Source organism: Myodes glareolus, chromosome 1 (assembly GCF_982192425.1).
Source record: "Myodes glareolus chromosome 1, mMyoGla1.1, whole genome shotgun sequence".
NCBI classification, from domain to species: domain Eukaryota; kingdom Metazoa; phylum Chordata; class Mammalia; order Rodentia; family Cricetidae; genus Myodes; species Myodes glareolus.
The window spans coordinates 42,387,505-42,401,288 of record NC_142026.1 but is presented as its reverse complement, the minus strand read 5'-3'; positions in this window follow the sequence as shown (position 1 = coordinate 42,401,288).

The following is a 13,784-nucleotide window of genomic DNA, read 5'->3' as shown; positions in this document are numbered from 1 at the left end:
AACAAGATCTATCTGTTCTCATAAAGCTTTTACTCTTTACCTAACCTTTGAAGTTCTGGGAGTTATAGTTTTATTACAATTAATTTGCCTGCTAATATCTATGAAGAAACAAATTCATACCATATTTATCTTTCTGGGTTTGGGGTACACACAGGATAAATTTTTTGAATTCCATCTATTTACATGCAAATTTCATGATTTCAATTTTAATGGTTGAGTTATACTTAATTGTAATGTAAGTGTACCACATCTTCTTTATTTGATCTTCCATTGAGGGGTATCTTGGTTGCTTCCAATTTCTGGCTGATACAACGAACATGACTCAGTCATAGGCTCAAACATCTTTTAGAAATATACAGCTGCATTTGGGGGTGTATTGATTCCTATCTTCCTGATTCACACAGTGATTCCCATAGAAACTGTACATGTTTGCACTTCTAGCTGCAAAGGATGAGTATTCCTCTTATTCTATATCCTTGCAATCATGAGCTGCCACTTAGTTTACTGTTCTTATGTCCCCTTTTCATTTCTAATTTTATTGACTTGTATATTCTCTCTTTAACTTTTAGTTATTAGGTAATTATTTGTCAAAATTATTGATTTTTCTCTAAGAGTTATCTTTTTGTTTCATTTATTCTTTCTATTTTTGTTTGTTTCTTTTTATTTCAGCCCTGAGTTTGATTGTTTCTTGACATCTGCTCTTTTTGAATGTAGTTTCTTCTTTTTGTTCTAGATCTTTCAGGTGTACTGTTAAATTTCCCACATAAGCTCTAGCTTTTATATGCAGTCGCTTAATATTATTTTCTCAACCCTCAAAATTGCCCTCATTGTGTCCCAGAAGATTTAGTGTGTGGTGTATTCATTTTTGTTTAATTCTAGAATGTCTTCAGTTTTCTTTTAAAATCACTGTCTGACCCATTTTTCATTCAGTGGTGAGTGTTCAGTGTCCATGTGTTTGTAAGTGTTCTGGTGTTTCTCTTACTGGTATCTGGTTTTAATGAGTGGTGGTCAGGTAGAATGGAATGCAGGATGTTGTTTCAATTTTCTTTTTATCTGTTGGAACTTATTTATCTCTAAAAATGTGGTCAGTTTTGGAGATGATCCTATGAAATGTGGAGAAGAAGGTATATTCTTTTGTTTATGTGAAATGTCCTGTTACTATCTGCTAAGTTCATTTTATTTAAAATTTCAATTAACTCCAGAATTTCTCTGTTTAATTTCATTTGGATAAACTATCTATTGGTGAGAAATGTATATTGAATTATATTACTATCAGTGTGTGAGGAGCTGTATATGATTTAATCTATAGTTTTATTTCTTTTGTGAAATTGAGTGTCCTTGTTTTCTTGAGGCCTATATCTTAGAACTGCAATATTCTTTTAGTGGACGTTTCCTTTGATGAATACATATTGGCCTTTTTTATTTGTTTTCATTTGTAGTCTATTTCATCAGTGACATAGGGTTTCTATTGTTGTTATAAAACACCATGATCACAAAGCAAGTTGTCTAATAAAGGGTTTCTTTGGCTTACACTTTCTTATCATTCTTCATCAACAAAAGAAAGCAAGATAGAAACTCCAAATTTGAAGGAACCTGAAGGCAGGAACTGATGCAGAAACCATTGAGGGGTTCATATTTTGCTCAGTCTGCTTTCTTATGGAACTGAAGACCACCAGTCCAGGGGAATACTCACCCATAATGGGCTAAGCACTCCCATACTTACCACTAATTAAGAGATGGCACTAGAGTTGGGTTTTATAGAGGCATTTTTCTCAGTTGAAATTTCCTTCTCTCTGAGACACTAGGATGTGTCAAGCTGACATAGTACACCAAGACATTAAAATGGTATGACAGCTTGTTTCTTAGGCCCATTTGCTTGGAATATCTTTTCTATCTTTTTTTTTTATAGGAACTACTGAACTGATGGTGTGGGAGGTCCTTCTGTCTATGTGTTGCTTGTATTGGTTAATGAATAAAGAAACTACTTTGGATCTATAGCAGAGCAGAGCATAGGTAGGCAAGGAAGACAGAACTGAATGCTGGGAGAAAGGAGGTGGAGTCAGAGTCATGCCATGGTGCTGCCAGAGTCACACATGCCGAATCTTTGCTGGTAAGCCACTGCCACGTGGTGATATACAAATAATAGAAATGGGTTAAATTAATATGAGTTAGTCAATCAGAAACTAGAGCTAATGGGCCAAGCAGTGATTTAATTAATACAGTTTCTGTGTGGTTATTTTGGCTCTGGACAGCCAGACTGAACAAGCAGCCTCATCTTCCTTCAGACTGATCTTTCATACTGGTAATTTTCTGATGTGATCTGGGTGTGTAGACCAGTTTTGTAAATTCTGTATCTGATATGAACAGTAAAGGCTGGGGAGAGAAGAAGAAAGAATATGTACATCAGGGTGGGCCTAGCTGTTGGATATTACTTCAGTCTTGTAAGGTCAGGTGAACACAGCAGTGACTGGGTTGTTGTGTAGGATATGTGTCTTGGTCAGAGCATGAATTAGTAACAGATCTATGAGTTGTGAAGTGTGAATGGAGGGAAGGATGTGGTGTATTCTCCCAGATACACCTGTAATGAGCTATAAATGGATTTTTGGGGAGGAGAACACAGAGTGCCCTTGTGTTCTCTGGGTTTGAAGAGCAGGTCTTTCTGAAGCCTAAAGAAATGATTGTAGTAAGGCAGAGTAAAGAATTGTCTGAGACAGTGGATATGGGAGAATTTGATGTTCACCCAGTTAGACCCTGGAGATAAATGTTTTGAGTATTTATTTCATTTCAGCAACTCTAAATAAACCTAAAAACTTATAGCAACCAGATTAGTGTAGAATTAAAGAAGTAGAAATATGGGTCAGTGTAATACAAGAGAAGAGCATCCCTTCATGCATGTAATCAAATGAATTTTAGAAAATGCTAAGGCTAGTCATTATTAAAAATCAGTTGGAGTCGTCACGAAAATTACTTTGGAGAAATTAAATAATACATTTAAATATAGTTAGCACATTTAAATAGGTATTTAATCAAGGAAGGCACAATTAACAAGTAAAATAAAAAATTGTGAACATCATCTGTAAGTGGGTAGTAGGAGACCTGGGCAGCTACATTGCATCTCCTTTTCCCAAGAAGCAAGAGGTAACAAACCATGAGCCTTGTGGTAAAATATAAAATAATAGAAATGGGTTAATTTAAGATGTAAGGGCTAGCTAAAAATATGCTTGAGACACTGGCCAAATGTAATGTCTATGTGATTATTCAGGTATGGGCAGCTGGGGAAAAAATAAGCAGTCTCTACTTACAAAATGATGCCCACCATCTGGGGCATGGAACCACATAAAATCTGAAATAGCTTAAGGAAAAAAAAATGAGGGCTTCTAGGCCCATCAAAATGGGAGCCAATTACAGTTTCTTGGTAGTTGCATTTTTTTAAAATAGGCTCTGTTTGCTGGCAGCAAGCAGATACCCAGCTCCTTTAAGAAAAGGCTTCCTGACTCAGTATTAGCAGCAAAAACTGTTCAGCTTCTTTAAGAGATGACTTCCTGGTTCATCTAGGCAGTATGGACCAATGGCTCTGTTTCTTTAGGAAGGTATTGCACTTAAATGGAGCTTATGAGCAGAGTTTGACAAATTGCTTAATGACAATGTAAACCCACTGAGTCCCTGGAGCTGGGACAGTGTACATGATCTCCACCGTGTTATTTGGGGCAGAGCCAACAGGCAGGGCACTGGAATTGGTCCTAGTCATACCCTCTTAGCATTTAGAGAGAAAAAAATCACTCCTGGTCAGAAAATGATTGCAGATAGACAATAAGGCAGAGTCAGATTAAAAAGACCTTTAAATGAGTCACAGTGTGCTTTAAAAAATGTACATAGGCTTGGAAAAGAGAGGACAAGAATATAGACAGCTATCAAAGGAAAGCAAATAATTTTTAAGCATAAAACAAAGTCTTTAAGGACATAGTAAAAGTAAAAGACACATAGATAAAAGGAATAAAGATAATAAAATTAAAAAATAATAAAGAAAAGAAGTCATGTAAAGATAGAAAATACACTGAGAGTCTAGATTATGTATACTATCGTGTTTTTGAATTATTGACTATAAATAAGCTAACTACAGAGATACATTTCATTGTATAGGTTGCTAAGCTAAACCAACATACATATTTTAAAACTATCTTGACCACAATATTTGAGTTTAAAGATATGATACTTTGGAAAAGAGATTATTTGGAAAAGAGATGAGAACCTGTGGATTCCTTCCAGACTAATGTCGCTTTATGGAACAAGACTCTTGAAAGGTCTCCATGAACCCTAAATAGTGGCAAAATGTAAATTTAAAACAGAATTAGGTATCTTTAAATACCCACTAAATCTGATTTTTTTATTAGTCTGTGAAGAAAGAAATGTATGAAAATATAACAACTAAAGTACTGGCAAGGATTCATATCACAGTTTGTAAGAACAAGTAGTTCAACCCATGTGTAAAATACCTTAGTAATGTCTTATCAACCAATAACATACTCTGAGACCCAGAAATACTACCTTTAGTTATTTCCTCAACAAGAAAGAAATAATATGTTCATGCAAAGGCAATTTTTATTTGCTACAAGTAGCTCTATTTATGATAATTCTAAACTGTGCCCAAATATTCATAAATTTCTGATTGGATTAGATATACTAGATTTTATGCTTGCTTATTGCATTAGTCAGAGTTATTTAGAAAAACAGAACTATTTGTATACCATCTTTCTGTCTTATCTCTCAGTTTTTATCTCTCTGTGTCATTGCTTCCCTATCTCTACCTGCTTTTGCCTATCTGTATGTGTCTGTTTTTCTGTCTTCTCTCTCTCTCTCTCTCTCTCTCTCTCTCTCTCTCTCTCTCTCTCTCTCACTCAGAGACACACAAATACACACATGTGCACACATATGTACATGCAGGAACTGCATAGACTTGGCTTTCATGACAGAGATTTTAGAGATCAACATGACTTTCTCCACATCAAAGGGACAGAAAACCCAGTCTATCTTATCCCGAGAAGCTGTCGGGAATGGAAAACCTAGATGAGCTCCCAGAAACACTGATAATACATCTAGCTTGGAAGATCAAGAAAATGGAATCTGGTGGCAGTGAAGTATTGCAGCAACCAGGATAGACAAACTTGCTCAGAATAATGGAAAAGAGTGTATATTGCTTTTCTCAGACTTTTTAAAAATGTCTTTTGTCTTTTGAAAGATGCACCCCACCCATACATGCACATAATGAAAGCAGGTCTAACCATCTCTTGAGGGAAGATTAAACTGGAATTACCCTCCCAGATATACCCAGTACTGCTCTGAAGTGATTATAAACCAATGACCTTGATAGTCAAGACCAATATTCACTACATCTCAAATAAAATTTCCAAATTATATGTGCAACACATCACAAAATTTTGAGGACCTTAAGTCTAATGAAAGAAATTAGATATGAAAGTAGGCACACTGGAGGTTCTGCAACTTCTGGGAAAGACAAAATGCAGACACAGACATCAGAGCAGTGACTTTGTCAATAAATGCTTTGTATGTCTGTGGGTGGTGTGGTGACCACACAGTCATAGAGAACCAGAGGATGAAAATATGTGTTTCCTATGTCATATTATTTTCAGAATTTTCCAAATTTCTTGAAATTAATTATAAAGCACACTAGTACATAGGAAGGTTTATTGAATGCATGACTATGTCAATAAAACTCTCTGTTGAGAGAAAATGAAACTGTGCTAATTACTGATCACTTTTAAGAAATTTTTTTTTTGGAAACACGAAAGCCCCTTTGAAAACTGAAGCCAATTCACCAGCAATGTGTTTTCTATACACTTAGCATGTTTAATGAATCTTTTGCTTCTTGAGCCTAAGTGTAACATTAAATTAATAATTAGTTTGTGCATAAAGATATTAACAAAATAATTTTCATTTTCCTACTTTAAAAGAAATATGTACACTGTTGTTCTGCCTAAATGTATCTGTGTGAGAATTTCTGCCTGGAACTGGACCTAAATACAGGCATGAGTGAGTTTCCTTGTGGATAATGGGATTTGGAACTGGGACCTCTGGAAGAGGAGTCACTGCTCTTACCCATTGATCCATGTCTCCGGTCCCTACTTTCCTAACTTACAAGGATGTTAACTTGGACAACTCACAGAAGCACAGTCTCTGTTATTACAATTTTATCGGAAAATGAGCAAATTGTCAAACATTAATAAACAAAAAAATAAGAGTGAAAATTAATTCTACCAGTGCTCTAAAAATGATTCTTGCTCCATGTTGGTGACAGGTAAAAGTTAAATGTGGCATGTGCTTACTTTAAAGATGACTATTGAATTGATATGTTCAAATAAATTTGATGAAATGCACATGCAATTTGACTTTGAGCACCTTAAGGAATAAAGAGTTGCTTGTTTAAGTGAAACATCTGTCTTTCACCTGGCACTGACAGTCCTGCTTTCTGACACAGACCTCTTTCAAACCCAATGAAACTGGCCTTTTTCACATCATGCACCACCTTAGCTGTGCCTTGTGAGACAAACACATGTACGTAAGTTACTTGAAATAACTTTATTAGTTGCAGAAAGTCAGCAATGGCCAAGAGAAACCTAGTCTCTTTTAAGCAAGAACTTCAAGGCCTAGGAAGGTATTCATGAAGAATAAGCTGCATGTACCTATTTGAAAAACCCCAGGAAGCAGCTCCTCTGTTTCTTTACTACTGAGTCATGGAAAACACTGGCTAATAATATTCAGTCATCTTACCATTAATGCTGAAAGAGCCAGGAAGTCATGGCCATCTCTCCACGGTATAAGAAGTTATATTCCAAAAGATCATCAGATAATATGTATTTAACTCAAATTTTAACCACTTACAATATTTTATCAGTGCCTTACAATGTTTTATTCATGTAAAGTTTTATTAAGGCTTTGAGAAATTTGCTTTAAATATATTTTGAAATCCACCACATACTGTATAACATTTCAGAATATTGTGAAGATTAACAAATTCATCTTATATCAGAGAAACAAATGCATTCAGCTCAATTTGGATACACATCTATGGAGATGCTGTGTATTTCCTCAGTCTTGTTAGTGAGACCAATTTCTCATTACACGGTGAAGCCCTCTATGTCATAAGCTGTCCACTACCTACTATTTTCTCGTAGCAACCTTCTGTATCTGAAGTGTTCAAATGTTTACTTTGCATATCTTAGACTGTCACCTAGGTCAGTCTCCTACCCCACAGGCATGGATTCTACACTTTTCCCATACCATGTATGTAACAGATAACTTACCTTAGAAGTGCTGAAAATCAAAACTTCATGCAAGGGATGATATCTTATCAATTTTTGCTATCATGGAACATGTTAAGGAATTCTGTAGTGTTGACTTCCAATTTCTAACTGCTTGCTGAGAAAGATAAAAGTCCTCGGCATCTGTGTATAACACTCTCACATTGCTTTTTAATTTCCTACTAACAGAAACATGATCGTTGGGTGGTCAGTTTATTTTCTTAACCTTATTTTTTCTATCATGAATATATTTGTTTTGCTTTCTTTCTTCAAAGATTATGTTTGTGGAATATGAAATTGAAAATTTAGCTGTCAGCACAATTGTGATTTGAGTACACATTCTTTTAGTTAGGTTCCCTGTCACAAGCTGAGTCAAAAAATATGTGTCGTATATAATCATGGTGTGAAAACTGGTATAAAAATGAAAAAATGTCAGATCAAATATTAACAGAAGTTATTAGTGGCAAGTTCTCCAGGCTAGTTAAGTTATTATGATGTTTATTCTGTCCTATAGCATAGGTATTGTTGATGAGCCATATCTCTATGGCTCTCTCATGGGCAGATTTCTGTCGCACTTATGGGGTGATGTAAGCTAACTGACCAAAATGGCTTTGATAGTGGACTCTCTTCTGTCCTCTTTGAGCATCAGGCATGTACTTGATACATACACACTGACATTTATGCAGACAAAATATTAATAAACATAAAATAAAAATAATTAAATCTCAAATTATAATTAAACTAAGGCTATTTCAGGAAGCAGTCTTTGCATTGTGTGTTAGAAAACTTTATTTTAGTCTTCCTCACACAGGATTTAATATTGTTACAAAAACTAAGCATTAACACATGGTTAAGCACAACCTGTATATTTGGCAACTTAGTGTCTCGTTTTGGAAAGTCCTTTATCTAAATATACTCCATGTGTATCTCTCTTCACTTTGTGGAATACATTTAACATTCCCCCCTCATTCCCACACTCATGGGAAGATCTGGCAGTGAGAACATGAAAAGTAGGTAAAAGAGGCACATCTCAGAAAAAAAAACTTCTTTGTTAAGCAAAAATTAAATCACTAGGGATGAATTAGGAAATAGCTTGAAGGCTTCCAGAAGGAGCCTGTCTAAAGTGGAACCGGAAACATTCAAGGTACCTTCCTGAAAGCAATTTTAAAATAGTAAAATTAAAATCAACTGGTATTAAAAATCAATTAGATTTTTCTAATGTGTTATTAAGTAATATTTAACTTGTGAAGACTGATTTTTTTTAATTTTTTTTTATTAAATTATAAAAGTTTCCATTTCAACCCCTCCTCCCAACACCCTCCAACTCCCCCCACTCCCTCTCCTCCTCCCTCTCCATCCCCTAGAGCAGTCAGGGTTTCCTGCCCTGTGGGAAGTTCAAGTTCCTCCCCCCTCCCTCCAGGTCCAGGGAAGGTGAGAGTCCAAACAGACTGGATCCCCAAAATCCAGTATATGCAGAGGAAGCAAGTCCCAGTGTCATTGTCAGAGGAGAGGGTGCCTGAACCGACCTTGGCCCATAACCATACTGATGAATATTTTGCTTATCACCATAGATCCTTCATCTGGCGATGGATGGCGATACAGACGGAGACCCACATTGGAGCACCGGACTGAGCCCCCCAAGGTCCAAATGAGGAGCAGGAGGACGAAGAAAATGACAAAGGACTGCGAGGGATGCTATCACCCACTGATACAAGGGGTCGGATCTAATGAGAGTTTACCAAGGGCAGTTGGACTGCGACTGAATGAGCACGTGATCCAACCAGATTCTCTGAATGTGGCCGGATTCTCTGAATGTGGCTGGCCCGAAGTCTTTCTGAAAAGCCATTGACTATGATACTGGGACATGTTTCCTCTGCATATACTGGATTTTGGGGATCCAGTCTGTTTGGATACTCACCTTCCTGGACCTGGAGGGAGGGGGGACGAACTTGAACTTCCCACAGGGCTGGAAACCCTGACTGCCCTTAGGGACAAAGAGGGAGGAGGAGAGGGAGGGGGGGAGTGGGAGGAGGGTGTTGGGAAGAGGGGCGTAAATGGAAACTTTTATAGTTTAATAAAATTACTTTCAAAAAAAAAAAAAAAAAAGGCTCCGGGCCAGCCACATTCAGAGAATCTGGTTGGATCATGTCCTCGTTCAGTCCCAGTCCAACAGGCCTTGGTGAACTCTCATTATATCAGTCCCCTTGTATCAGTGGGTGCTAGCATCCCTCGCAGTCCTGATTATTTTTTTATTTTCTTCATCCTTCTGCTCCTCATTTGGACTGTGGAGTGTTCAGTTCGGAGTTTTTTGATGACAAATATAATGATCTCTAACCTATTGAAAGGGCAGGGAAAACTGATGATCTCTAGGATGAGTTTCTTTTTTACTGGTCTGACACAATCTATTCCAAAACTAAGAAAAAGAGAGTCTCAGAATTTTATAGTAAACAGTGAACAATTAAATGTTTACATCATAATAATCACATGATTTCTCTAGTAAATTGGATCAGAGGTTGTAGAATAATATTATATTTTGAAGTGTTTCGCATTGTTTTACTCTTTGAGAAATTCCTCTTCTTTGTTTCTGCTGTGTCATTTTGTTATTTACCCTGGACCTTGGAAGGAGAGTAAAGTGTCAACTGTTGGGAGAAATAAATTGGATATGAAAGAGAGTAACAGTTTCCTGCTATTCTTGTACTATGAATGTGTAACAGTTTTGTTAAAATGTTTTTCAGTTTTGAATATTTACAGCACTTGAAATACCTAATAAAATGTTTAGATATACCAGTGTATTGTTTCATATGCAAGGAATTTTAGCACTAGAATTCAAGAAACTTTAAAGAATTACAAAATGATGCTATGGCATATTCTCAGTATATCGTGGACTCCTTATCTGGAGGGACATAATTTGTAATTGAATTTTTAATTATCAAACAAAAGAAATGTAACTTTCTTGTTTTGACTGGCATTGCTCTTGCTGCCATTCTGAGACTCCGTGGGATTTTTATCTCAAAATTTATACATAAATTTGTGTCTGTGGGTGAATAACTTGCATCTGCAAATATTCACCTTGCAGAGAAATTGATGGAGACAGATAAATGATTGAAAGAGTAACAATTTGTTTTCGTTTCCCAATGTTTATTTAAAATTTATTTTGTAGTCCAGACACATTGAGAATTTGACTTGAAGAGGTTTTCTTTTGAAAGCCACGCACTAGCTTTCACTGAAACATTAATCCTCTGGCTATTTATCAGAGACTAGAAGCGCCATGGAAACTGAAGATTAAAAAGATTTTCAGATCATCAGGAAAATCTTCAGATGTTTATAGCTCAACAATCTTTCCATACTACAAAAAAATCTGGGAAACATGTGTTTTGAATTAAAATAAAACTGTGAATTCTCTGTCAACTCTAGAAAACAAACAACCAAACAAAAGTATAAAAAAACAGACAACAAATATGTATGACTTATTGCTTTATTCTTAATATTTTTAAATATGAAACTGCATATATGCAAGTGTTTGGGTGACAGGACTTTTATGGCATAACAAAAATTGATTTAAAATATGATAGTAATATTGCTTCTTTTCATCTTTTCATATTGGACTTTAAATACAGGCAGAATAATTAGAAATAGCCCTGTCAAGGAACTAATTTCAGATAGCACTGAAACCTTTATTACTATGAGTCAAAAATTGGTAGCTATTAAAAGATTCTGTATTTCAAAACATATTGTACAGTATCGGTATATTTAGAGGGACAATGAAAAACATTGCCTTGATGAAGTAAAGAGACACTTAAATGTAGGACATCAGACTTTCTGAAATAAGAATAATTTAATTCAGCTGTATCTACCTAAGAACATGTTCAAAGTTAAAGTGTCATATCCTGGCACAGTATGCCCTGAAAAGGACCTGAAGGCTGGTCTGGATAAAATGGGGAAGTAAATGACAATTCATTAAATTTTACGTATTATAGCTACGTAACATCACAGTTCATGTATCCACATAAATATAATGATTAATCAAGTATAGCAAGTGAAAGGATTTCACAAGACATAAATTAATATATCTTTATTGTAAACAAGTTTATTTTCAGACATTTGTTTACAGTCATGTTGAATATTTAAAAACACATCTAGAGATGGACATATCATCATTTATACCACTGACCATAGAAGTCAGGAGGTATTGAAAGGTAAATATCTGTGTATCACTAATTATTTGTATAAAGCAATACATTCGCTAATACAGATATAGACTTTACACACACAAATAAAAGTTTCAAAAATGCTCTAATTTCACTTTTGTTTAAAATAAATATGCATTCTAGAAAGAGCTAATTATCAGAATAATGCTTAAATGTTAATTTTACAATGGGGATTAAATCACCACAATTTAATTAAAATTCTTATTTCAAAAGGCTGTACAGATGGCTCCACGCTTAAGAGCACTCGCCGTTCTTACAGCGGACCTGGCTGCAGTTTCTAGCACCCACATGAAGACTCATAACCATCTGTACACACTATAGTGCACATAAGAGCATCAGAACATAACACCCCAATACATCAAATAAAATAAATATGAAAAATTAAAATTCTTAATTCGATCTTCTTCAGCTTTATTTTCAAGACTCTGGTGTTTCATAAAGAATATTGTTTTCAAATAATATCAATGTTCTAATTAGGATTTCATAATTCAATACCTCTTGCCTTATTTTAAGCGTGTTACTGAATTATTTCATACCACTATTTAAATAATTCTTACGGTGTATCCCTTTGTAATAGAAATGATGATTAAGGAAGGATAAAATTAATGATACGTTAATAGCTTGACCCAATTTCACTATTGCCACATTATTATTTGCATTTCCTATTTGTAATTTAACGATTTATCTAATCAAATGGAGGCTTTTAAGATTAATTTTTAAGATCAAATTTAGGTCTAATCAAGCAATCAGTTTTAAATTTCTCAACAAATGACATTATGAACACCAGTGTAATTATTTTAATGAGTCAACACAATTTATCAGTTGTTTAAATAATGTATGCACCAATTCACAAGGTGAAAAAGCAATGATTTTATTTTATTAGATTTCAGGAATTGAATTTCAATGATAACTGTACATTTAGAGAAATACGTCTCACAATAAAACATAAAATGCGTTAATGCTTTTGCTTTGGATGATAGTAGACAATTTTCATTTTCAGGGACACTTACCCTCACAGATTGGTTTGTATGATTTGCATACAATACAAAAGATTTTAGAAACATAAATTATCTAACAAAATAAAATGCTCTTTTAATCTTAATGCAATGAATCCATAAGTTGAACTAAGTTGTTCACTAAGTTGAACAACTTAGTGATTTCGGAGAGCAGAGTCATTCATACCTATGTTGATCCTTAAGAGTGAGTCCATACCCAGAGTAATTGTGCTTGTTATGTTGGAGTAAGTGAAAACTTAAAGAATTGCTTTCCATGTGTATAAATGCATTCTCTATTTCAATTGTCTTTGTGTCTAAAATGAGCTTAAAAGGCTGAAGGAGAAAAAAATCTGTATAGCAAATGAAGGGAGAGAGAGGAGATTGTGATATTACAGAGTCAATTATACTTACCTGTTTTCTGATAAAAGGTCCCATCCTTCCCGTTGCCTGGCAATAGATGTTGCATTGTCAGAGATGGTGCTGGGAGGGAAGTAGGAGCCTTTGTCATATAAGCCATCAGTTTTCAGTTATCTAAACAAATAATACTTCAAAATGCAACATAGTATATATAAACATTTATATTCTAGTTTAAAGTTGTATGCATACATAGGTGGATATATGTATGTATCTAAATTTTTTTGTCATACAATACATAAACATATAAGATTAAATTATGTTATTGAAATTAATAAATTGTATGTATGTAATTTTTAAATTTTGGTTGCTGAAATTATCCCCATGAAATTATTTGGTTTACATTTGGATTAAACTTTACTTACAAAGATAATAACTTAATGATTTTAAAGTTGAGGTGCCAGAGATTTGTGCATTACATGCATTTCTTTACCTGATATATAAATATTGCTCATTAAAAGTACACTGCTATGCTATAATAAAATTTAAAATGATTAACATTTCAACTTCCACCTCTTCAAACAAGAAAACTATATTAGATGAATTAAAACAAACAGAAATCATATAACTAATACAGAATACAAAACTAATAGTCTATAAACTTTTCCAAAAAATTTTCCTCAAACTTTTTTCATTTTCTTTTTTCATACAATACATCCTGACTGCAGCCTCTTATTTCTCCACTCTTCCCAGGTCCCCCACACCTCCTCTCTTCTCCAGATACACTTCTCCATTTTGCTTTAGAAAAGAGCAGGCCTTCCAGCGAACCCAGAGAAACACTGCACTAATAGATGAAATAAGACTAGCTTCCGACCATCATATTAAGGCTATTCTCAGCAACCTAGGAGGAA